Here is a 23,892-nt window from a genome sequence, read left to right on the forward strand (position 1 = left end):
GGAAGTAGTGATACTTGTGGAGGAAAAGGAGTTTAGGGCATTTTCCTTTAGTCCAACAGTATATTCCATTGCTTTTCTCTGATCCCTACAGCTGCAGGTTACTGTTCAGATACTAAGTTAAGTTACTAAGGGACTGTGCTCAATTTTTTTTAGATCTGGAGAGGGTGTAATTATTCATCTTTATTGCAGAGATAAAAATCTTGGTCCCTTCACCTCCACTGGACTTCATTTGGCCACATAAACTGGGAAGAGATTAGGCAGTTCATCAGCAAGTCTCACCATGCCAGGCTACTCCCTGGTAGGGATAGGCAGTCACTCTCCTGGATTTTGGGCCTTTTCCACTGCAGAGATAGAATCTTTGCAACAATTTTGTGATCTGTATGAGAAGAGAAAACCATCCCAGAGTTGTTGTGCCATAGGGTCCTATAATACAGTAATGGAGAACACATGCTGCACAATGTTAGCTCATGAGAGAAGCAAGCAGGCAGCAAGTCCAGTAGAGTTAATTTTCCCACTAAGCCTGCTTTTCATTATTTTATTAGCTTAGTTAAAAAATTCTACTTTGCAGATTTTTTTTTCAGATCAAGCAAAAGCAGGAGTCACAAAAGCCCACAACTGTACATGTACTTATTGATGTATGAGGAAGTACATGTTGACATGAGGCATTTCTCTGTGTAGAAGACTTCATTTTCCACATAGTTGTCCCTATTCAACTTCACATGACTCAGCCTCTCTCAGCCAGCAGATCTGCTGCAGTATCTCTTTCACTGAAATTCAGTAGGCAGTCTCCTGGAGCTGCAGGCACACCAAGCTGGCATGCAAGAGCTGCTGAGGGGCAGCCAGGGGCCAGATAACCAATGATGTGCAAGTTGTGAGAGCTGGATCAAGAGCAGAAGACTTGAATGCAGCACTGGTGGTGGCAGCAGATTGTGGCTTTTTACAGTTGCCAGTTTGAGAAGCAGCACAGCTTCAGTAAATCCTCAGCAAACTTAGTTTTATCCTCCTGCATTTTAATGAAGTCATAGAACAGACTCTTTGCTAAACAAAGAACCCAGACATCCCTCAGGTAGTAACAGCATGACATTACTGAGACATCCCTAATGCAAATCATGCAATCTGCTGTCTCCACAATCCCTGAAGCACCCAGAGGTAGACATGCTGGCATTCATAAACCTCAGATGTAGGAGTACCAGGCTTTTATCAGAACAGAAATAATTCTGTTGCCCTGAAGCTGAACCCATTATCTGTGCTGGTTCAAGACAACATCTCTACTTAAAAGCAGAACCAGGTAAAAATACCATAGATGTTGTCAAGAGAGAAACAATAATTCAGCTTCCCTTTTGGACTGGAGTGAGGTTTGTCATCTTGGGCTGTGATCTAAGAAGTAGCTGCCATTACTGCTGAAAGTGCAAGAGATTACAGCTTTTTCTAGAACAGAATCTAGTTTTTTTACTGATTCCCATCCTTCTGCACTGAAAGGAGGGGGTTAGCCAGCCTTGCATTAGCTGGTGCTCACCCATCTGTCTTGTTTACTTCTTGTTACACATTTGGACTTTCTCCTCAGTGAGGGTGGGGCTGGTGCCTCCAAGAGGTTCACATACAGCTCTTCAGGACTAAGAAGCAGCTTTCAACTATCATAGATTCGTTGAATCCAAATGGTTTGGGCTGAAATGAACCTTAAAGGTCATCTTTTTCCAACTCCTCTGCTATTAACAGGGACGTCTTCCACAAGAGCAAGCTGCTCAGAGCTTCATTCGACCTGGCCTTCAACACTTCCAGGGATGAAGCATCCACAGCTTCCCTGGGAAACCTGTTCCAGTGTCTCACCACCCCCAAAGTAAATGGTTTTTCCTAATTTTTAATATAAATCTACCCTCTTTCAGTTTAAAGCTATTTACTCCTCATCCTGTCACTACATGCCTTTGTAGTAGCTTTCTTGTAGACCCTCTTTAGAAGCCTTATCTTCCCCAGGCTGAAAAACACCAAATTTTTCATCCCGTCTTCATAGGAGAGTAGGACTTCTTAAGAAATCTGTTGTGACATCCCTCTTGTCAGAAAGAAGCCAAGGATGTGGGTCAAATGGAGACCTTTGGAAGAATTTGAGTGAAAAGTACATATTGTCTGTGCTTTCCTTTGGCATTTCACTTCTGATGCTGGGCAGAGTTAAAAGATTGGGATATTTTGGGTTTTTCTCAGAAGAAAATCCCCACTTTTCTTGTCCATCAAGATACAATATGAAAATTCTGGTTTTCTCTGTGAGTTAAGGAAAATAACCTCTTGTTACTAAAAACTAAGCAAACTCTACCGATTCGTTCAGTCAGAATTACTTACAATGTCCTTTATGGTCTCCAGCAGCAGGGGAAATTGGCTTCCTGAAGTGTTTCAAGATGTAAAAAGTATGTTGTAGATTCCCTGAAGATGCAGATACTCATCTTACCACATTCCTGTTGCTAGGCTACTTGCCTGGCTAACACTAGTGCTGTCCTTGAGCAGGCACTCAGTTGCCTGGCTTCAAGTAGAGCTTGTGAATCTCCAGGACATGGCAGGAATTTTCCACTGTCTTCATTTAAGGATGGTAATGCCTCTACAGAGGAAGCACACAGACATTATAGACAGGTACTTAAAAAAAAACAACATTGTGGCAATGTGGAAAAAAATTTAATTATGAAACTAAAGCATGTTGTTTAGGTTTCTGGAAAATGAGATTTGCGAAGACATGGGTGACTAAAGGGAAGAAAATCAAACTGAATGTAATTGCAGTTAAACTCATTATAAACTTCATTTTTTGAGGCTAGATTTATGAACATTTAGTGAGGGCAACTGGCCTGCTAAATTGCAGAGTAGAATTCAGAAGTAACAGCAGCCAGCACAAGGCATGTGATTGTCTCTTGGAAGTGGCAATGCCCATTTATTACAGCAAGAGTAACTTCTGTTCTTGACCTAAAAACTACCCAGTGAGAGAGGAAAATTCTTGTATCATGGTTAGGGCAATACAAGAATTATTTTAAGGTTTTTCTTGTGCTGGTGCTAATAACTCACATTAAAAAGTTGCAGTCAAAAACTCAATGTAAACAAATATTAATTAGGTCATTGCAGGTGACTCATTTCTGTTTTATGAGACAACAGTGGTGCCCTTCATCTTTATTCAAGCCCCCTTAAAATTAGTTTGTTAATTTTCTGATCATAGCACACGGTTTGACGTAGATTCTCCTTTTCCCAAGGGCTCCATGACTCCTAAAAAATACTGACCAGCTTTTATTGAGCCTTGGAGACAGTTTTTTCCTTGCTCTTTTCCAAAACAGGGCCTCCAAGCACCTTAAATCAGTGGGATATAGGTTCATAAAATAATCAGCACTGCAAAAAGAGGAACGTTGTATTTGCTGGCCTTTTGAAATAAGGAAATAATTTTATTTGACTGTGCACTGAGAATTACTAGCAAAACTATGGTTTACAACATGTAGCTGCATTTATTGTTTACTTGATTAATTAGGAGTAGTCAGGATTTAAAAGTAAGTTTTTCTCAGGCTGTCTCAAAAAATATTGCTTGATGCTTGTTTACTGCTGTCATCTTGGCCTTGATTAGAACATTGACATCTCAACTAAGAATCAAACATATATTGTACTACTTGCCACATGCAAAAATAATTTCAAAATTGTATACTTTCCTTAAACTAATCTCACTTTTCCTGGCTTCTAGTTGTATGAAATAGTTTTATAGTTAAAAGAGAATTTGCATAATGCTTTTAGAAGTCTTAATAGCTATAATAATTTGAATCTACTATGGAGTGTTTATAATGTATAGTGAGCTGAAGCATTTAATTGTTTAAAAAGGAATGTTAAGGCACATCTTCTAATCAAAAGAGTAATGGGAATATTAAGTATGGTGGGTTTTGTTATTTTTTCCTAATTGCATCCGGACATCCAATTTTATTACTTCTCTTGAAGCCCAAATGACCATGAAAACTGAGGTTAAATCTTCATTATCAGAGATATGCTAAAATAAGCTCTATGCAGGTGTTTTATTTAGTATCCTCTCTGGGATTGCAGCAGTTGGCTCTGTTGAGACCTGATCCTTCCCCCAGTCAATCAATTAGTGTTTTCCCATTCATGCTCTTTCAGCTAGGTTCAGGGCTTGTGCTATGATTGGTGGGTTTTATTTATTTACTTGAATACGAAAGACAAAAAATACGAGTCCTTATCTTCAGTGTGCTATTTAGGCAGCTATCAATCTCATCAAGAGGTGCAGCAGATCTGACATGAAGGACCTGCAGCTGTCCCAGAACAAAACACACATTGCACATAATAACAGCCCCACACAGATTTCCCCTCTCAAGTGTCCAGCCCAGATACCACAGCATGGAATCAATGCAAATCTCTGAGCAGAGTGTAACATGGCCATTTTCCTCAGCTTTGATGCAATTCATCTTTTCAAACACGCTTTCCTTTTTCTTTTTCTGATGATGGTTTCAAGTGGGAAGTCGTTTCTTTGGTAACTGTATAGAATTTTATGACAGCTTTGTCAGGAAAGCATCATTTTGATTCAATCTTGCCATCTTGGCAAGATGAGGTAAAATTTCATAGCTGTGCAATGAAACCAGCAGTAAGTAGGAGCAAAATTTCTACCATGCTACGTGTTTGTGCTGAGCAAGACGTACTGGCTCTTTTTTTTAAAGTGCCTGTCAAAGACTGGAGAAGGTGGTCTGTTTTGAGACCTCTTGGAGGCTTGGAATGTGTGGTGGGTCAGGCTTTGGTCTGGTGAGGTGGTGCCCTGCCCCAACACCCCCCTGCCCCACAGTGTCTGTCAGCTGGGGCAGCCCTAACCCAAATCTGAGTGGCCCCTAGACCAGGGTCCCACCTGGGAGGAAGGTCCAGGATGGCCAAAATGATTTAAGAAGGGTTATCTTGAGGCAAGTATGTTCTTCTTTAGCCCTACCTTCATCTTGGAGCCTTACATCTCTAGAACCCAGGAGCTGATAGCTATGTTTGTCTTTCTATATATTTCCTGTCTTACTGGTTTTCTCCCTTTCTTCTTCTTTTAACTCTCTTCTCACAGAACACAGCATTGAATGGCTGGAAGGTTTTCTATGTTCAGTGTACTAAGTAGCTTGCCAGCAAACTTTTGTACTTTTGCCTCTTGAGAATATTTGGTTGGGATTACCCAGAGCAAAATTACAAAAAGTACCTTGGTTTAGCTTGATGTTTGAGTGACAAGGGTGTAACAGTACCATAAACTGAGAACAGAATTTCCATTTTATCAGGAATTCTAATATCTAAAAAATATGTTCCAAATTGGAAGAGAAAGTTGATAGTTGACATTTATCATAAAACAAAAAGTTCTGATATTGTTTGGTGGGGTTTTTTCTTAATTTAATGGTCAAATTTTTTCATGCAATTATTTTTATTTTTCCTTAATACTTTTACCACATTGAAGCATAAAATATATATGTCATAGCCAAAACTTACCAGAAGGAATATTAAGTGCATTGAATTGGATTTCGATGCAAAAATAATTTGTTTTGAAACCTTTCTTCTCTTTATAGAAGACTGTGAAACCTAACTTCAAAATTTTTGACATGGAGGGAACAGCTTTTGATTTTAAACAATCTGTTTATATTTACTGTTTTGAACAACTTAGCATCTTGCTCCTTATGCTGATTAATTTTATCCATGTTTTAGAAGAAATCAATGCATATTGTTGAAGTTTCATATTAATCCACTGTACAAATTCAGAATCTACATCTCTGTGACTTTTTCCCATGGCTGTTCATAATGAAAGATCAATATGCACGTACAGATCTATTTATTAGAAATTGTATGCTCTTTAGTATGAAAGTAATATGATCTATGTTCTGAAGGTAGAATCTGCTATGATCCACCTGGGAGATAGTTTATGTAATTAGGGGATGGTAGTCTAGTTTTTTATCACTGCAGGCAAGGCAGGAATTTTTTTCAGAGACAATGATGGTGTGTTTTATAGCATTTGGTATCACTAAGTCCCTTAAGGGCTGAACATAAATGCAAATAAATTAGGAGCTTCGTTGCATATTTGCAATTTATGACCGAGTGCAGTTTCACCTACCAGCACGAATACCATAAGAAAAGTAATTCTCTACTAGATCCCTGACACTTGCTTTGGGATTGTAGGGCAAAAAATTACCCAGGCAAAACAGGGTTCCTATTTGCTCCAGAAATTTGAAGCTTTTGCTGTTTATGAATGTCAAGTCTGTGTACTATTCCAAGTTTGTGCTTTCTCCCCCTTTCTTGCCATTCTTATTGGAGATTTTTGGAAGTAGTGATGTTGGATGCCTGAATACACACACACACCACAAAACTTCTGCTTAAAATCTGTTTCTTGTAATGTTAATTTACCCCACTTACCTGATAAAAATTAAATTGTCTTAATACATAATAGTATACTGTACCTTATAGATCAGAGTGAGCTATTTTAATAATAACTTTTGTCATCTGTAGTGACTCAATTGCTTGGCTTAGGGGTATGAAAAGGATATTTCTCCTTGCTTTCCCTATATAAACACTCTTGCATGAGCTTTGCAGAGGCATTGATGCAAGTGAACACATTCAGTGATGTTCCTCTGTCCGTATGACATTCAGTTCTCTGCCTGCATGCTGCAACCTTGTCTTTGTAGAAAAGGTCAGCTGAACCTGCGAATCTTTTAATCCTTCTGTATGTACTGATGTTATTGTTCAGCTGTGTTGGTTTCACGTGCTAGGGGAATGGGGTGGGTTCGCCTGAGGGAAGCACCACGAGGCCGGGGAACGGAGGGGCTGTCCTGTCTCTGGGGGCTTCCCCTGTGAGCTGCTGGCACCAATCAGAGAGCTGGTTTGGTGATGGACAGCTCGGGAAACCAATGAAAAGCTATTTTGCTTTCACAAATCACATTGGATCAAGCTAACTCTCTCTTGGCTTCCGGCTCCCGGGGTGGTGCGGTGGCTTCTGGCCAGGGCACTGACCCCCTGGTCCGGCTCTGGGCTAGGTGGGGGCCCGGCCCAGCACCCCGGCCCCCTCAACCGCGTGGCTCTGGGCGGCCCTGGCTCGGCCCTGTGGGTCTTGGCCCTACTCTGCTCTCGGCTCTACTCGGCTTGGCTCGACTCACCACGTGGCGTGGCTGAGCAGGGGGATCAGGGAGCCACCAAAGGCTCTCCCTTCCCCACCCCCCCCCTCCCCATTCTAAGAGAAGAGGCCTCCAGCTCCCCACGTGGCTTCTTCACTATGTGGGTACAATTTTAATTCTTTTCATGCCTGGATAAGATTCTCGATCTCCTGAGCTCCGCCGAATGAGAAGAAATAAACCATGGAGTCTACAGAAGTCAGCGGAATGAAGATAAAGGTCCTGGTGGGAAGAGATTGAAAAGATGCAACTGCTAAGTAGCTGAAAAGCTTTTTTAATGGGCTAAGGGGACGGTGACTACACTAAAATTCCTTTAAACTGTGAAATATATTTGGGGAGGTTTGGATGCTTGAGTAGAAGACTTTTTGCCTCGGGGAAATGGAGTCTCTGTTTTGGGACTGGAATATGAACAGAGACATTTGATAGAGAAGGAAATGAAGAGAATTTTGTTTTTCAGCAGCCTGCCTTTAAAAGTAGTACCCCATGTGTGCATCATAACCCATAGCACAGCTCTGGAAGGAATGTGAAAAATGAGAGGAGAGTCATAATCTGCAATGTTTTCCCGGGTGAATGTAGATTGTGAAGGTGAAGACACCCCCTAAGCCTAAACCAAAATAGGAACTTTTCTCTCTTAAGTGAACTGAAATGATTATTTAAGTAGATAACTGACTGAAGTGTTTTCTGTATGATGTTGTTAAGAAATATGGAATGAAGGGAGGAGAGAATAATCTAGGAATCTTATTCTGAATTATTTTTGTGTTATTAATAAATTTCTTTTTGTACCCTTTTAAGTTTTGAGCCTGCCTTGTCTATGCTCCTAAATCCTATCTCTAAAAGAAATTAAATATATTAGAATTGGCAAAACCCAAGTCACACCGTGACATCAGAAAAAAAGTCACATTTTGGAACACAGAAAAACTGGGGGGTACAAGGGAGGGTTCCCAACCCCAAACAGAGTGTGTTTCAAGGGACTTAAAACTGCAGCAACATCTGCTGGGAATTGCTTTGTAAAATCAGGTCTTGCAGTGTGGATGATTGGAATTGGAGTGTTTTATTGAAGTTATGGCTGAAAGGTTTGGGAGGCATCTCTGATGATTTTCTATCTTCACTTCATTTCTACTGTAGAAGACTACTAATCTGTTTGTTTATTTCCATCAGCATTTTTCTGCACGTTCATTTGTTTGGCCTTTGAAATGCTTAAACCAGGAAGTCATAACCTGGAAGAGCTCGACCTGAAATGAGCTGCTGTTTTCTTGGTTTCCCAACTCATTTCCTTTCTTTTCTCCTGTCTATTTTTTTTTTTTAAAGACAAAATCCATGCTTGTAGAAACCTCAACCTGAAAACCTTCCTGTTTACTGGTACATTTAACTGTCAGATATACTGAAGGCTTTTAGTAAACATAATTCTGCTTTGAAAATAGCCATATCTAGATAGAAAGATGTTTTCAGGTTGTAAGACCATTTTAGATTGTTTCTTTGAATGGGTGATTCCAAAGTAGCTTATTATCCTTTCTTCATCCTGCAGCAAGAACAAAAGTGCCTTTATGCTTTCTCAAGGCATAACATAGTTTGAAGTGTTTGGAAATTGCATGCTGAAAATCCTCCATTTCTGGCTTTCCATTGAATCCAAGCAGTGTGCCAGTGCCTGGTGCTCCAGATACATGCAAATATATGTGCACCTGTCTGCAGTGGAGCTCTTCACATTGATAGAAATGTTGCTGTTTACTTCAGTGATTGCCCATTGAAATAATGATAGTACATTTATATTTAGATAGTAGCATCTATTTCAAACGATCCTGAAGAACCTTATCATCGTTAAGACTCTCTGTCAGTCATGAGGAATCCCTAGGGATTTCAGTGCATCATGTTTGGATTTTATCACAGGAGCAGGGATATGGAGATTTAGGGGATTTGGGGAATGATCTTCTAAGTCAATTTGCAATCTTCACCATTTTAAAAGGAAAAATCTTTACTAGTTGTTGAACTTAAACATATTTTTGGTAACATGAAGCAACTTCCAATGAAGGTGGGTGGCAAGATAGCTGAGAAATTTACTGGTAGAGGAGGCTGAAAGGGCAGTGGTCAGGGGTGCTAAGTTCACCTGGTAGTCAGTTATCAGTGTCATGCCTCAACATCTCATGCTGGGGGACCATCAGTTTGTCATGTCTTTATTAAAAACCTAAAAACCAGAATGGAGTATCCCAGAAGATTTTTTAGGTGATACCAGATTGTGGGATGGCTGCACAATGGAAAGCAGGGCTGCTGCTCAAAGCAGCTGAGCAATGGTGAGAAAGTGGACTGACAGGAGTATTACAGATCCAAGTGCCAAGTCCCATGGATGGATGAGGAAGCCCATTTTCAGACCAGGTCATGGAGGGCCAAACAGCTGGAAGGCATCCCCAGGGCTGTCCTTGTGAAAAGCAAGTTGAAGGGAATCATCACCTTGCCCTTGCATCAGAGAAGGTCAAAGGCATTCTGGGATGTATTAGGAGGGCTGAGGGAGAGGATCCCTCCTCTCTGCTCAACACTGGCTCCAGTGTGGGCTCACCAGTTCAAGACAAATAGAGGTATAGCAGAGTGAGGCTTGTGTGGAGCCACTGGGATAATGGGAGACTGCAGCATGAGGTGTGTGTGGGAGAGGCTGTGAGCTGGGTCCTTCCACTCGGAGAAGGGGAAGTGGAATTTAATTTCTGTCTGCAGCTGCCCAATGGGGTTATGTGGAGGAGCTGGAGCTTGAGTTTTATCAGAGGATATCAGTGGAATTATTAGAGTCAATGGGCAATATTTCAGATCCTTACTATGTGTTCTCCAAAACAGTCATGTGCATATTCACTTTAGATCTATAAATATCTTCCAAAAGTTCTATTTTGACAGGGTTTGGGACGGTATGTATCCAAGGAAACTACTCATAAAATTGAAACTGCTGTAATATCACATATATTAATATATATGCCAAATGAAAGAGTTTTTAAAGTATTTTACATATGCACATCTAAACTTATAATTTTAGTTAAATACCTTAAGTACAATTATTCTGCATTTAGAAATTACTGTGTTCTTTTTGCATATTGAATGTTCTTATATTTTAATTTAGAGCTTGCTAATCTAAACCATAAGAATCATTTTCACTGTGAAGTAATCATTTCTAAATATTTTTTTCTAGAATGTAAGAGATGAATTTTTTATCACACACAACTCTAAGCTGATCCATCTGCATTTGTTCATGTGACAAATGAGGAAAGAAGAAAATACAAAATTATGTTTCTAAAGACAATTCAGATTTTTTCCTTTCTTATGCAAATGGAAATATTTGGTATAAAATCATACACAAGGCTTTTAAAGAGAGAGGAAAAGAGGAGAAAAATCTGGGATTACAGCTGTTATGTAATGATCAACAGTTTTTAAAGCTCTTTCTAGACTGTTGCCTTTATAATGTTGGAAAAAAGTATTTACCAGATCTAATTAATATTATTTTAGTTGAAGTAAATACTTTTAAAGACATTAATAGCCATGGTTGTGTTAGCAGTAGAACCACAAGCCAGTTACTGCACCTGATGTTCCCTCAGCAGAGAACAGAGAGTGTATGCAAGGCTACCTGCCTTCTCCATGGCCTCAAATGTGGCAGTCCATCCTGCCTCAGCATGGAAAAGAACTGGAAAAAGCAAGGTTGGGATACATGGGCACATTCATTTCCATGGGCACATTCACATTCCATGATAAGCAGGAGAGCATAGAGTGCCCAAGTTAATAAAGTGGTGTTAAAATCTTACAGTGAATTTCATGTAAGAAGACTGCTTCAAATTTTGCTTCAAATAATTTACAGAGGAAAAATGGCATTTCCTTTTGATGCTTTAACTCTTAGCACCTTTTGGCTTTTTGTTTTAAATTGCAGCAGTCCTTTTCCAGGCCTTTTCTCTATCTTAGGCCTCCTTTTGGCATTACCCAGAGAAAATACATGTTTTATTACTGCTCCAACTTCCAAACTCCAAGGAAAAGAGCTTATCTATTTTCCTATAAGACAATATGTATTGTCCTAAATAGGACAAAGTAATGATTTCTTAGAGGCATATTAACAGAGCTGATTGAAAACTGCAAAATATATCAATAAACTGTTGATAAATGTAAAAACGAATGGCTTAGCTGCTCCTTTACCCCTCTTCTGGCTTTTAGCAGGGAGCAGCTGACCAGTACCATGAGTTCTGCAGAAGCAGCAGAAATATGCTTAGTACTCTATGAAAATATATTCTCTAAACTATGCCTCTGAAATCAGAATATTTTAAATTCACGAATTTGAGTGCCCATACCACAAGCATTTTGGATGGGAGGAATTGTTTGGTTCCTTAAAATACATGCAAGATTTCTGAAAGGGAACTGCTCAAAAAAAACTATAATAAACATATTTCTGCTTTCTTTGCACCATGGATTGTGATATCTGTGATATTATGAAGTGCATAAACAATGCTGAGAGAATATAAGATGTAATATAACTAATATTAGAGTATTAGAGTAGCCTATTGAAAAAAATGCTGCCAGTAAAGCATATAGGTGCCCAGAAAAAAACACAAACTATAGCAAAACACTTTTCATAGCAAACTCAGAGATTTGTTGACTAATTTCACTTCTCTCTTATGAATACATTCATTCTTTCATAGAACAAAAGCTACTCAGTGACTCTCACAGCACTCAGATGCCCCTAAAATTTGTCCCATAGGAATTTTATGATGAAGCAATGAGGAAGCCATGAACATGCAGTGGCACAAACAGCACCAAGTACCTGTTTATGCCTTCAGCTTTTGTCTGGCAGAGCCAATTCCAAGAGCAAGGAGGTTCCAAGAATAGGCTGCAATCATCTGGTATGGAAGCAGAACCCTGAGGGTTTTCCAGTGTTTTTTCATCCCACCAAGAGACTGGGCAATCTCTTCCTACTGTGTTCTGCTTGTAGGGGAGAAACATCATGCTACATTTTGAGGGGTCAAATTGACTCTTCAGGAGTGTGATGTTGTTGTAGCTAAGAAAACTTACTATTTATTTGCAAGGCTTAGACCACAGTATCCCAACTTAAATGATAAATGAACTCCTGAGATCTCATAATTGGTGGAGATGGAGTTTGACCAGTGTAGGAGATGCTAAGCCCTCAAGAAACAACTGTATCCCAAAGGAAAGGGTTAATATAAGTGACACTTTTTACATAGATATCCAATACTAAATATGCTCCTTAATGTCAGTTGAAAACAAACCATATCACTCATTCTGCTGCGGTCCTCACCACTGCTGGTCAGTGAACCCCTCCCACATATTTTTGTCTTTCTCTATAAGGGCTTCTCAGGGATTTTGTCATGTCTGAACACTGCTTTGGTATTTCTGTATGCTCTTCTGAAAGTGTATAATGTGATCCATACACCTAAGCCTTGTACAGGCTGATTAAATAAAACTTTTATCAGTCTTTACAATCCACAGTAAAGGTCTGCCATATACAACCATAATTCTGGCTGAGTATTTCATCAAGTCAGAGATCTTCAGTCATGGCCAGAAGTTTTTCTGCTTAAGAGGTGTGGAAAGCTGCACAATCTTTGAGGCTGCATGGAACAGGGATCTAAATTTGCTGCAGTTTCTTTGTGTGCTGTTGTCATCCCATCAAAAGTCATGAATGCTCATAGGAAAGTAGTAAAATGTCTTTTATACTGCACAGCTATCAGTGTATTGAGAGATAATTTTGGGAAAGCTAAGGCCTGAGAAGAAACACAACATAAAAGCTGGACCACCTGTTGGGGAAAGCTGCCTTGCATTCAGAGGTCTTTCCAGGGTTTTCACAGCTATCATGCAGTCAATATTTACATTGCTATTAGAAGAATCCCTTTGTTGACTCCTTCAGCTTTTCAGTGTAGTGAAACTCTGGTGGGTAGGTGAGGGGCTTTTTCATTTTGAGAGTGTGTGAATGTGCATGCCTGATGAAACAAATTTGGTATGCCAGTTCTGGGGTGCCTATTCATTAGTGTCCTCCTGCTGTTCACATTTTATTAATGAAGCAAACCATCACCCCCCTACCAGCAGACACTTAATTCCTTCCCAGAATCCATCTGCTTTCCATGGTCCTTTGAAAACAGCTTTTTATGGAATCAGCTTTAACAAAGTCTTACTGTCATGGGTCAATTAAATACCAAATATTGTTGTTTCACAGTTACAGCTCCTTTAAAGTGTCTCTTAGCTGTGATTAATTTTAAGATGATTTCTGGGGAGGGCTGGACAACCAAGTCCCTAGTTTAAAAAAAAAAATTATTCTTAGAGGAGATCATGGAATAAAGGCAGAATGTGAACTCAAAATGGGAAAATTGAGAGTATGATTGTGGAACTCTCACTTAGTCAGACTCTTCTTAGACAAGAAATCACACTGGCTGCTTATTATGGGGTGCATTATATTCTAAGGATAGTTTTTAACTCTCATGATGACTGTTTCAAACTTAATCAGAGAATGCACATATGCATCTCTCATGATTTTATGTTTTGCTACAAACTTAATAAAGAATGACTATACACATACAATTGCTTAGGGTGCAATAGAGAATAAGAATATTACAATAGTGTTTTGAGAATATCCATGACTCTTTCAAGTACTGAAATAAATTATATTTAGCATCAGTTTCTCTTCCAATGACATTCTATTATGCCAACTATAAAAATATATATTAAAAAAACTTTCTGTATCTCCAGTTATAAGTAAAGTTTTTTGACAAATTTAAACTTTACTTTTTGTATCTTCACTTGACCAGTTTAAAAATCACTTTTTATGTCTTCAGTATTATAAGTGTATAAAAATATATTCTAAGCCTTTATTAAATATTAAAAAGTGCCACTTATATGACCTCCCTACATCTAAAGGTCACTACTGAGTTAATAATAACACTTTAATGTATAGAGGGGCATCACTGAAGAACTGGTGGCAGAAAGTTTAACAGAATGGATGTGGTGGGACCTAAAAACCAGTAGGGCTTGCATTTCATTTGTGCTGAATGCCCAACTTTATCTTCCAGCTCAACATCTGCTGCTGAAGTTTGGGGAATACATAAAAAGATTTGCAATTCACCTCTAACTTTTTAATATAAATTATTGATTCAACCACTGACATTCAGTTTATCGCTCTCCTGTGTTTGCACTGTCTGGGATTTTTTTAAGTTAAGACAACTCAATCTGCAGCACTTTACACAGAGGGTAATAAATTGTGGACTGTTCTGAACTGAAATGAGGTGACCCATAACTAAAGAGAAAAAGTTTCTGTGTTCAATAACCACTGCGTGTGTGTAACTAATGCTTGGATGGAAACTGGTTCATCTTCCTGCTTGATCTGAGACTTGGGGCATTTGAGATCCATGAAACACTGATACACTCTCAGCTTTGATAAGGGGTGAAGATATCTGAGTGGTGGGGTTGAGTGTGCAGAGGTGTTATTCCCAGTGAATCAGGCAAAGCTCTCTTATCTGGACTAGTTGGTGTGTTTGTGTCTGGACCAGACAGTGGTGGAGGTTTGAGGGATTCCTCTGGGTTTGTTTCCATGGTCATCTCTGATACCTGCCTCACAAACCATAGTGGATGTCTGCCTGTCTCAGCAAGCAACTGCAGTTTGGAAATCCTGAGCATGAAAAATAAAACATGATTTTTCTATCTGGAGGTAATTCTGTCACAAAATATGAATATTTTTCAGTTGGATAGAGGGGAAATGGTAATTTCTTCTGGTTTTATTGTAAGAAACTATATATGGCCTATCAATTTTATGCAGTAAGTTTATATTACACATGCACATACCTATATGTTTTTGTAAATAAGAAACAATGGCACTCTCTCTTTTTTCTTTTTTTTTTTTTTTTTTTTTTAGCATCAAGTATCAGTCAGGATTCTGCTTGTAGTAAAAACAGACTGTGTCTTTGAGCCATTTAGTGGAATGACAGGGAAGCATTTTTCAAGTGGGCTTTTCTTTGCTGGCATATGGCTAGACACTCTTTTTGTTACCTTGTCTAATTCTGTAAAGCTATTGCTAGAATGTTACAAAGGAGAATGTATTAACTCCATGTCGAGATCCATAAACAGTATTGTGCCATAGGCTGTCCTAGTCTAGGTAATTCTTTGTTTGTCTAAGCCATTAAGTTTAGAAATGTTTAGGACCAGAATATGAGCATTGACCCCTGGTACAAATATTTATATTCTGCTGTTACATTCTATAAATGCTGGGGTTTGTAAGTAGCAAATGTATAACCAATATCTTGAGGTAAACTGGGGGATTTATCACTATGGGAAAAAATACTTTAATCTCTATAAACATTTACATACAAATCCTGCATATAGATAGAAAAATAATGGACAGTCTTAAGTAAAGGAAATATAGGATTTGGAAACAGAGGGAGATGTTTTGATATGTGCCTAGTGTCTAACATAAACACATTTAACTGTACTTTAAATAGTCCCTGCATTTTAATGTACATTTTTTCTGTATTATGAAGGTAACAATGAACCAGGCTCCATGTTATAATAACAAGAATGAGGATTGGTCATAGTTTGGATCCAGTGACCATGCAAGCCAGCAACCTAGATTTCTTTTTCTGCTCCTACAATTTTTTCATTCAATGTTTCCCTAAGAATATGCTGCTGCTTAAAACAGCCTAGTCCAGGTAAAACTTCAATGCCCAGCTGCACCATATGTCCATACTTTATTTGAAAATCAAGTATGTTTATTAATCAGCTTCTAACTAATAAAATAAAATAAAATAAAATAAAATAAAATAAAATAAAATAAAATAAAATAAAATAAAATAAAATAAAATAAAATAAAATAAAATAAAATAAAATAAAATAAAGAAATTCCTGGTCTCCCATGCACTATGCTGGATTGAAATAAAAAGAAATCTGAATATTTTGCTTGTTTGAAAAAGTTCAGTTTTTAAACAGTGAGTTATGTCATTTCAATGTCACACGTTTCAATTTACTCGGGAAAATATTTACTTTTAAAAATAGGAGGCAATGTGCTGGAATATAAAATACCAAACATTGTGTTGTAATCAATACCTGGAGGCCACTGTTGCAACATTTGTCATAACAATGCCATTCTCAAAATTATATGTTCATTGTACTGCAAGCTACATATAGCATAGTCCTCTCAACAAATTCATTGGGACCCTCACATTCCTTCAAAGATTTTTTTATATTAAGTCTATATTTTTGACCAGTTGTATTGATTCAATTTAGTGGTGAGGTACATGAACATTTTGTCTTCTAAGTCCTCGTTCATCCTCCAACTAGAGAGTAAATAAACCTAAAAAATTTGCAAATGAAGTAACAAAAAACTGTGGCCTTACTGTTAGTCTTTGGCTAGTGCTACCATGTTGTCTTTTGAGATATTGCAAACTTTCCCCAGGTTGCCATCTCTCTTTTGAGAAGACCCTTCTGCACACTTATGAGAATGAATGTGATATTTATTCCACAGGTTTTTTAAGGAGAGCTTTCAGGCAGATAGTAATTTGTGTGATGACTTGTGTGCTGCAGCTGAATAGACTGAACATTTATTTCTCTTTGTGCTGCTAAAATATGAAAATAGTCTTTAAAAAAAAGCCTGAAAACAAACAGATCTTTATTGTTCAAATCACAGTAAGGCTGTTTACTTTATAGCAAAGTGCTCTACAAAAACTCTAACTTCAAATGTAAGCATGACTCTCAGTGCCCCTGCCACATACACAAACAAGCCACCTAACCATCAACCTGAAATTGCATTTTAACCATAGCAACCTGAACACTTACACTCTGAAACACTTCATTAATGAAAATACTGGGAGAATTCTTTGCATCTAGAAGATTAGGGTAATTTAGAAAAATTTGGTATTTCATTTTCAAGCTTTTAACCTCTAGGGCATCATTGATTTTGGCCATCACACCTTCTAGGGCATCATTCAGCTTGTTTTACTTTTGTATTTATTCCATATATTTCTGCATTGATTTTAATTTGCTTTTTTAATCTCTGGGCAGAACCTAAGTCTAAATTTTTAAGGGATTCTTTTAAATGTTGTATGCTTTGGGTAATTTGGTTGTTTGTGAGGCTTTTATATATACAACTACATGAAGTAGAAATCTAAAATAAAATAAAATACAACCATATAAAATGAAAAACAGACAAAATGTTATTTTCATTTCAGTAGTTAGCAGCCCTCCTTGCTAAAGAAAATGACTGACTAGATTCTTCTTTTTTGCCTTCCTACACATGTTTAATGGCTTGCTTGAAAACTGGGGCCTCACACTCAGGATGATATGCTGAGAGCCCAGATTTAGTAGTGCAAAGCATTTGGCAGCAGTACCAGCTTTATCATCTCCCACATCCCATGATCTGTCCATACCTCTTGCATCAGCAGCATACCATTTAAAAACAAGAAAAAATAATCTGCTGTCCTCTTTTCCTCCAGATCATCAAAGCAGTAACACAGGAGCTCAGCTAAGCTACTGGGAGGTAAATATTTCACAACATTTGCAGATGATTTAGCTGTGTTCTGAAGAAGGCAGTATCATAGAATCATAGAATCATTTCAGCTGGAAAAGCCTTTAAGTTCACAGTCCACCAGTAAACCATGTCCCTAAGTGCCACATCTGCATGGCTTTTGGATACCTCCAGGGATGGTGACTCATCTGCTTCCCCAGGCAGCCTGTACCTGAAAAGGAAAATAAGAAAGATGCATCAGGTATTAGAGAAAGGTTAATCAGCTATTGGGAGAATCAGAAGTCAGGTCGTAGATTCCACTGTTGTTCTATTTGTAGTGCTCCTGGCATTGCAAAAGCCTGAAGAGATCATTGTGTTTCTGTTTCCTTGGTTTAACGAAAATTGAATTCCTGCTCTGTATTTTCCTCAAGAAAAATATGTTTTCTTTGAGAAAGTTCAGTGTTTTGCAGGTCCAAATTTATAATCTCTTTAGTGTTATGTCTTCATATCACTTTTGATAATTGTGAATATAAAAATATATTTTTCTATACTTGTATATCTGAATGGAAACAACTATACACATACATCCTAAAAAGAACTCTTGACTGAAAGAAGCCATGAAGGGAAAATATTTGTTCATGTCTCCTATGAAGTACAGGATTAAGAAATCCCAGATTTCCTTCACCAGCCTTAGTTTGGACTTTTGGCTCTGAACAGAGACATGTTTTTCCTTCAGTCTATCTTTTCAGACTTCCAGAACCTAAAGTGGAGTAGATAAATACTCAAAATTTTTTAAGAGTTTTATTTTATTGAGAAGGCAGGTGAACTGCTATATTTAGGCTCAACTCTACAGGGAGGAATTGCTGATATTGAATGTCATCTATTGAACTGTCCCATCTGGGTGAAAGGTGACAAGGGGAAGCCTGGTTGGTGAGTGCCTGGTGGTGTGGAGGTTGTGCTACATTCTGTGTGAGATGTCCAGCCCACATTCATCTCACTGGTGTGTGCTTTCCTCAACAAGGCAGAAACAAATCCGTGAAGATGGATTGCCTTGTAGCATTTTTAGGAGAGATGAAGTTGATAGCAGCTCAAATGTGAAGAGATTCTAATCAGGGTGGAATGATGTACCACAGGAAACTGCACAAGAAAGCAAATACATGTGAGGAAATGAAATTAGAGTTTACACTTTGAAGGCTAAAGCAAAGTGAGAAGATGGTACTTAGTCTTTCTATTAATTTTTCATCACATCCTGGTAAAGAAAGCAGTGTCACAGCTGTTTGGGTTTGGAACCAGGAATCTTGTGATATCTGTCGTGCCATGGATTGAATGGAGGCTCTGGGAATGATGGTAATTTGGCTTATTTAATCTGTTTTATGTTGCAACTTCTGCTTCTCATGGTTCTGAAAGTAGGCCCATGGCTCACAAAAGAAAACAAAGCAAGAATTAAATTGCACAGGCATTTTTCTCTGCAGTGCATAAAGCCACACATTAAGCTGGTGTTACACAAATATCTGCACATGACTGGAGAAGCCAGCACACTGTCGAGCGTACAAAAATAAATGAAAATCTTCCCTAGCTAAGTGGCAGTGCAGAAGCTTTTACTCAGCTCAGCTTTTGTTGAAAAATATCCAATTTAATGTTAAAGCTTTTCTTGCATTCTTGTATGTGCCTTAGTCATGGAGCACTCTCCAAAGCCAAAATAAGTATCCCAGCAAACGTTTTTAGAATCTGACAATTGTATAGAGATGTATAATATTAAAAAGTAAAAGATTAGTCCAGTTTAATGCTGGCCATAATAAGATACATTTAAACTAAATACACCTTCAAAACATGACCATTTCCTATTGCCAGAGGTGTTCTTTCTCTTATGTTTCAACTTATTCTTTTGTCACAAAAACATTTAAAATATTTAATATAAAATATATATGAAAAGAGTTAGACAAGTTTCAATGATTCCCCTGAATTTGTTAAACTTACTACTTGATAGAGGGAATTATGATGAATAAGATGTATAATGCTTGATAATTTCTGAGAGAGGACATGATTTTAACTTCATTGTCTTTTATTTTAAGCAACTGCTCATGAGTTGTAGTGGCAGAGCTTTGAAAGCTTTATGCATTATAAAAAAAAAAAAAAATATTAACTGCTGTCCAGACTCATAATAGTGCCTGATGCAACAAAAACATAAGTCATAAGGCTGCAAACAGCAGTACCCATCAACTCAACAGGAAAAACACAGATGCAACAGCTCAAAACATTGATTCATTATCTCCCAAATCTGTAGCTAATTTGCACTGCATAAGAATAATTTTAGTATGATCCCTGGAGATTATCATAGCTTAAATATGTGAGATCCTGATAAACAGAAAAATTGTATCCTAAGTCTCAGTTTGTCTTGCCTGCACTCTCACCCACATATCCAAACTCAGCTCTGGTGAATAGCAGGGAGTTTAGCTGGTGCAAATGAGGGGCAAACGTTGCCTGATGCACTTAATCACAAAAACATTGGCTTACAGATCAACCCAAGGGTGATGTGTGTTTCATTCCTGGCCAGTGTGACATTGCACATATTTTTGCATGCCAGGTTACATCAGGCTGCCATGAAGAGCAAAAAACTGAGATAACAATCCCCGTGGTGTAAAATATGTGAACCCAGATACTCCTAGCTCTGCACATAGAACAATTCAGAGCTAGAGGGGCAAAAACTGCCCTGCTGGAACTTGGTCTGCTTAAGACAGGTCCTCAGGGAAAATTCCAGGAGCTTGCTTGTAACTGGGACACAGGAACTAGCAATCAGCAGACCACTGGAAATTCCTGGGCACTTCTTTCTCCAAGGGACCAAGGCCCCTTTCCCACCAGTTTACCTGCGTGAATGGTGACCCCTGAGAGTAGCTGCTTTGGCTTTGATGCTGGGGGGAGCACCCTCCAAGGTACTATTACTAAACTCTAAAAAAACGTGGTGAGAAAAAGTGCATGTGACATTGACCTTCTCCAGTGGAGTGCCAGGATGTGCTAGAGAAAAGTGATTACATTCTTTCCCATAAGCCAGCGATTTTTTGAGCTAAGGACATTTTTCCACCTAATTTCTCATTGATTTGTCTCTAAGTTGTCCCAAAGTAAAGAATAAGGGCTGGCAGAGTCAGCCCTCTTGATGGTGCCAACAGAAATTCTGTACCTGTGCATTATCTTTTCCTTCAGGGGAAAACATGAGAAACCCAGAGAGGCCAGACTAGACTCTGGAATGTCCTTGGAGGAGGGAGGGATTGACATCCTTTGTGTTGTGGGGGTTTTATTTTCATCATTATTAAGGTCCTGATTCAGAAGGGTAGGGAAAAGCTTTCCATCACTTTCAGCACAAGAGGATGCCTGATTTTGCAGTGAATTGCCTCAACAAGAATACTGCTCTGAAGTGCTGGAGAGCATCTGCTACTTCTTTGTATTCCCAGATGGAATAATATCTAATACCCAAAGTAATGTTTCTGATAAAGTGTCTGGAAGTTCAGCAGTGAGCTGCAGTTTAACCTTCAGATTTTATGCAGTCTGTGTGGCTCTCCTTTAATAAATATTTAATATACATAGCACATCCAAAGAGTTTTGGTAAGCAAGTCTACAGCCTCTCCCAACATAGCCAAGGTGTCGCTACAGAAAGGGGGAAATGTGAGAATATGTCAGTATTAGAAGTGCATTATAGTTAAATCTTCTGGATTGTGTTCATGGACAATGAGCTCCAGGATTCTCATTGTAAATATAACACACTCTGTTTGTCTAAGCTTCCTAATAGCTGAGAGTACAAGTGATTTCAGTTACAATGTGAGGAAAATAAAAGCTGTACCTCACAGGTCATTCTAAACCTCTGCATACTGGGTTTAAGAAAGAAGCCAGCCTCTAAAATAAATTATTCTAAATTGTCCTTGACAATTGTCAAAGACTAATTATTCTGCCAATGTTGTGTGACTTACTCAAAGGCTATTTTTACCATGAAATTTTCCTCATGATAAGAATGCTTCATTCTGCTTCAGTAGTTAGTGATATGTCCTTGAAACACAGATCCTAGGTTTTGAAATTATCAAGGGCTTTCTAAAATGCAGTTTACTTTGTAACTGAACTGATTCTCTTTCTTTCCATCTCATGGAATTCAACAAAAGCAAGTTTTCATAAGCAAATACAGAAAATGCAGAGTGCCTCAATTTGAATCCATATGTGTTTATATATACATGAACATATGCAAAATAATATTATTGTATAGATTTGGAAATATCTAGGTCCTCTGTACACAACAAAAACTTTCATTAGTAGATCCAAATCTAATTTTACTAGATCATGATGTCCTTTTCTTCTATTTTTGTTCAGTGCCAGGGTTTTGTTCTGAAGGTATGATGTCTCAGTGTCAACAAGCACTCCTTGAATGGTGCAATCAGGTAAAGCTCTGCTGATTTCATGCAAAACATGAAAACATGTTGATTCTCACCACTGATAGGCGATTTATAATTTACTTTTCTTCTGTGGACATTTTGTAAGGTACACAGAACTTTCTAGATTATAGTGAATATTCATATATTTAGAATAGGGATTAGAAATTCTGGGAACATTTTGGGAACAATTTCTGAACAGAGACATGGTTTTCTGAGGAAAAACTCTCTCTTGCATTTGCAATACTGCTTACAGGGTTGGGGAAAAGCAAATCCACAGTGCATATAACAAAAACTTGTCGGTTGTGCTTTAATGTTGGATGAGGATTCCTAGAGAAGCCTCTTCTCCTAATCCTGTCGAGCTCTCATGAATTTCCTGAGCATATTTTCTGTTATTCTCAGAATCTTATTCCTGGTTTTTTGTGTAAGTGGGGGTGGTGGGAGGGAGGGATTTTCGAAAAGTACATAGTCTACCTCTATCCAATATTTTTTAAGAATGAACTCAAGTGGGAAATAGTAGTTGATCCAAAAATTCAGAGTTAAAGCAATTTATTTCTTTGGTGCAGTCAGAAAATATTTTTCTTTGAGCTTGTTTCTTCATACCCATATTCAGTTATGAATAAAAATTTATAAAACACATAAAAGTGGAAGATAGAAAGAGTATGGTGGATAAAGGTGACACTGGCATTGATGATATTATTATTGTGCTAATACAAGATCCTTGATCAATGGTTTGCTCTGTCCCTTAAGAAGCTGTGCAATAAATCAGCCTTGCTCTGGAGATGTTGGAAAGGGTGTAAGCAAGGATGCTGTATACAATTCTTGGGGGATATTTACTAACCTCTCCTCTAAAATCATCAATCACTTCAGCTGGGCCAAACTGACAATGTCTAGAGGTCACTTGGTAAATAAGACAGAATTAATCCTTTCTACCATTCATACCTTCCAGTCATTAACATCCATTTCAGCTACAAATTCTTATCTTTAGGAAAACACCCTTAAAATCTTCTATGTCATCATGAAAGTTGAAATTATAAACTGTGGCTTGAAAGGTTGCAGTGTAGAAGAATGATGAATTTCTGTAGCTTACTTTACTTCATTGTAATTGAACCAGTAATTACAATATTATAACAATATCTTTATTGTAATATATTTACAATTATATGCCAAATTGGAAATGGTGATGCTTAATGCTGGGTTTGCTCACACTAGACCTGTTTTGGAAACCTGAGCATTGTTTTGCAGGAGGCCATGTGTGAATTAAGACATTTAAATGAGGAAGTTGCAACATGAGTATTGACATATAAAACAGTGGATTTATGGGCCTGAAGTTAAGATAAGCAATATTAAACCCCTCACATTCTGCTGTTCAGATAAAGAGAGCAATTCTTGTGTTATCTGTTGCAGATAAACAGGTCTCTGAGAACTGCATCGTTGCAACCATCTTCACTCAGAGCTTCCAGCTAGATCTGTCCATTGGGCACTGAACCATGTAATGCAGCCTGTGGATCTGGAGGGCATGTGAAACTGAGTCACAGTTCTAAAACCTTTCCCACTTTGTCTTAGTGTGGGTCAGCATTCCTTTTAGCACTGCAGTCTGGTCATAATACTCATCTGTCAGTGGGATTACTTAGCTCTGTCAGGGTTAATGTCATTGTTTTTAAAGGCTTGTTTTCTGAGGTGCACTGCAGATTAATTTCATGGCTTCTCACACCACCTGATCTTTAAAGACAATTACTTTCAATTGAACTCTTTACCAAAACTTCTGCAAGTGATTCTCTCTTTTATTACAGGACAACCCTAAAATCTCACAAAACTGCAGCTTTGATTTTCTTACCATCCATATTCTAAGCCAGTCTCTGCTCTACCCTCTCAAAAAGGTGCATTTTGTTCCTGCACATCCTCT

This window comes from Oenanthe melanoleuca, chromosome 4 (genome assembly GCF_029582105.1).
Source record: "Oenanthe melanoleuca isolate GR-GAL-2019-014 chromosome 4, OMel1.0, whole genome shotgun sequence".
In the NCBI taxonomy this organism is placed as follows: domain Eukaryota; kingdom Metazoa; phylum Chordata; class Aves; order Passeriformes; family Muscicapidae; genus Oenanthe; species Oenanthe melanoleuca.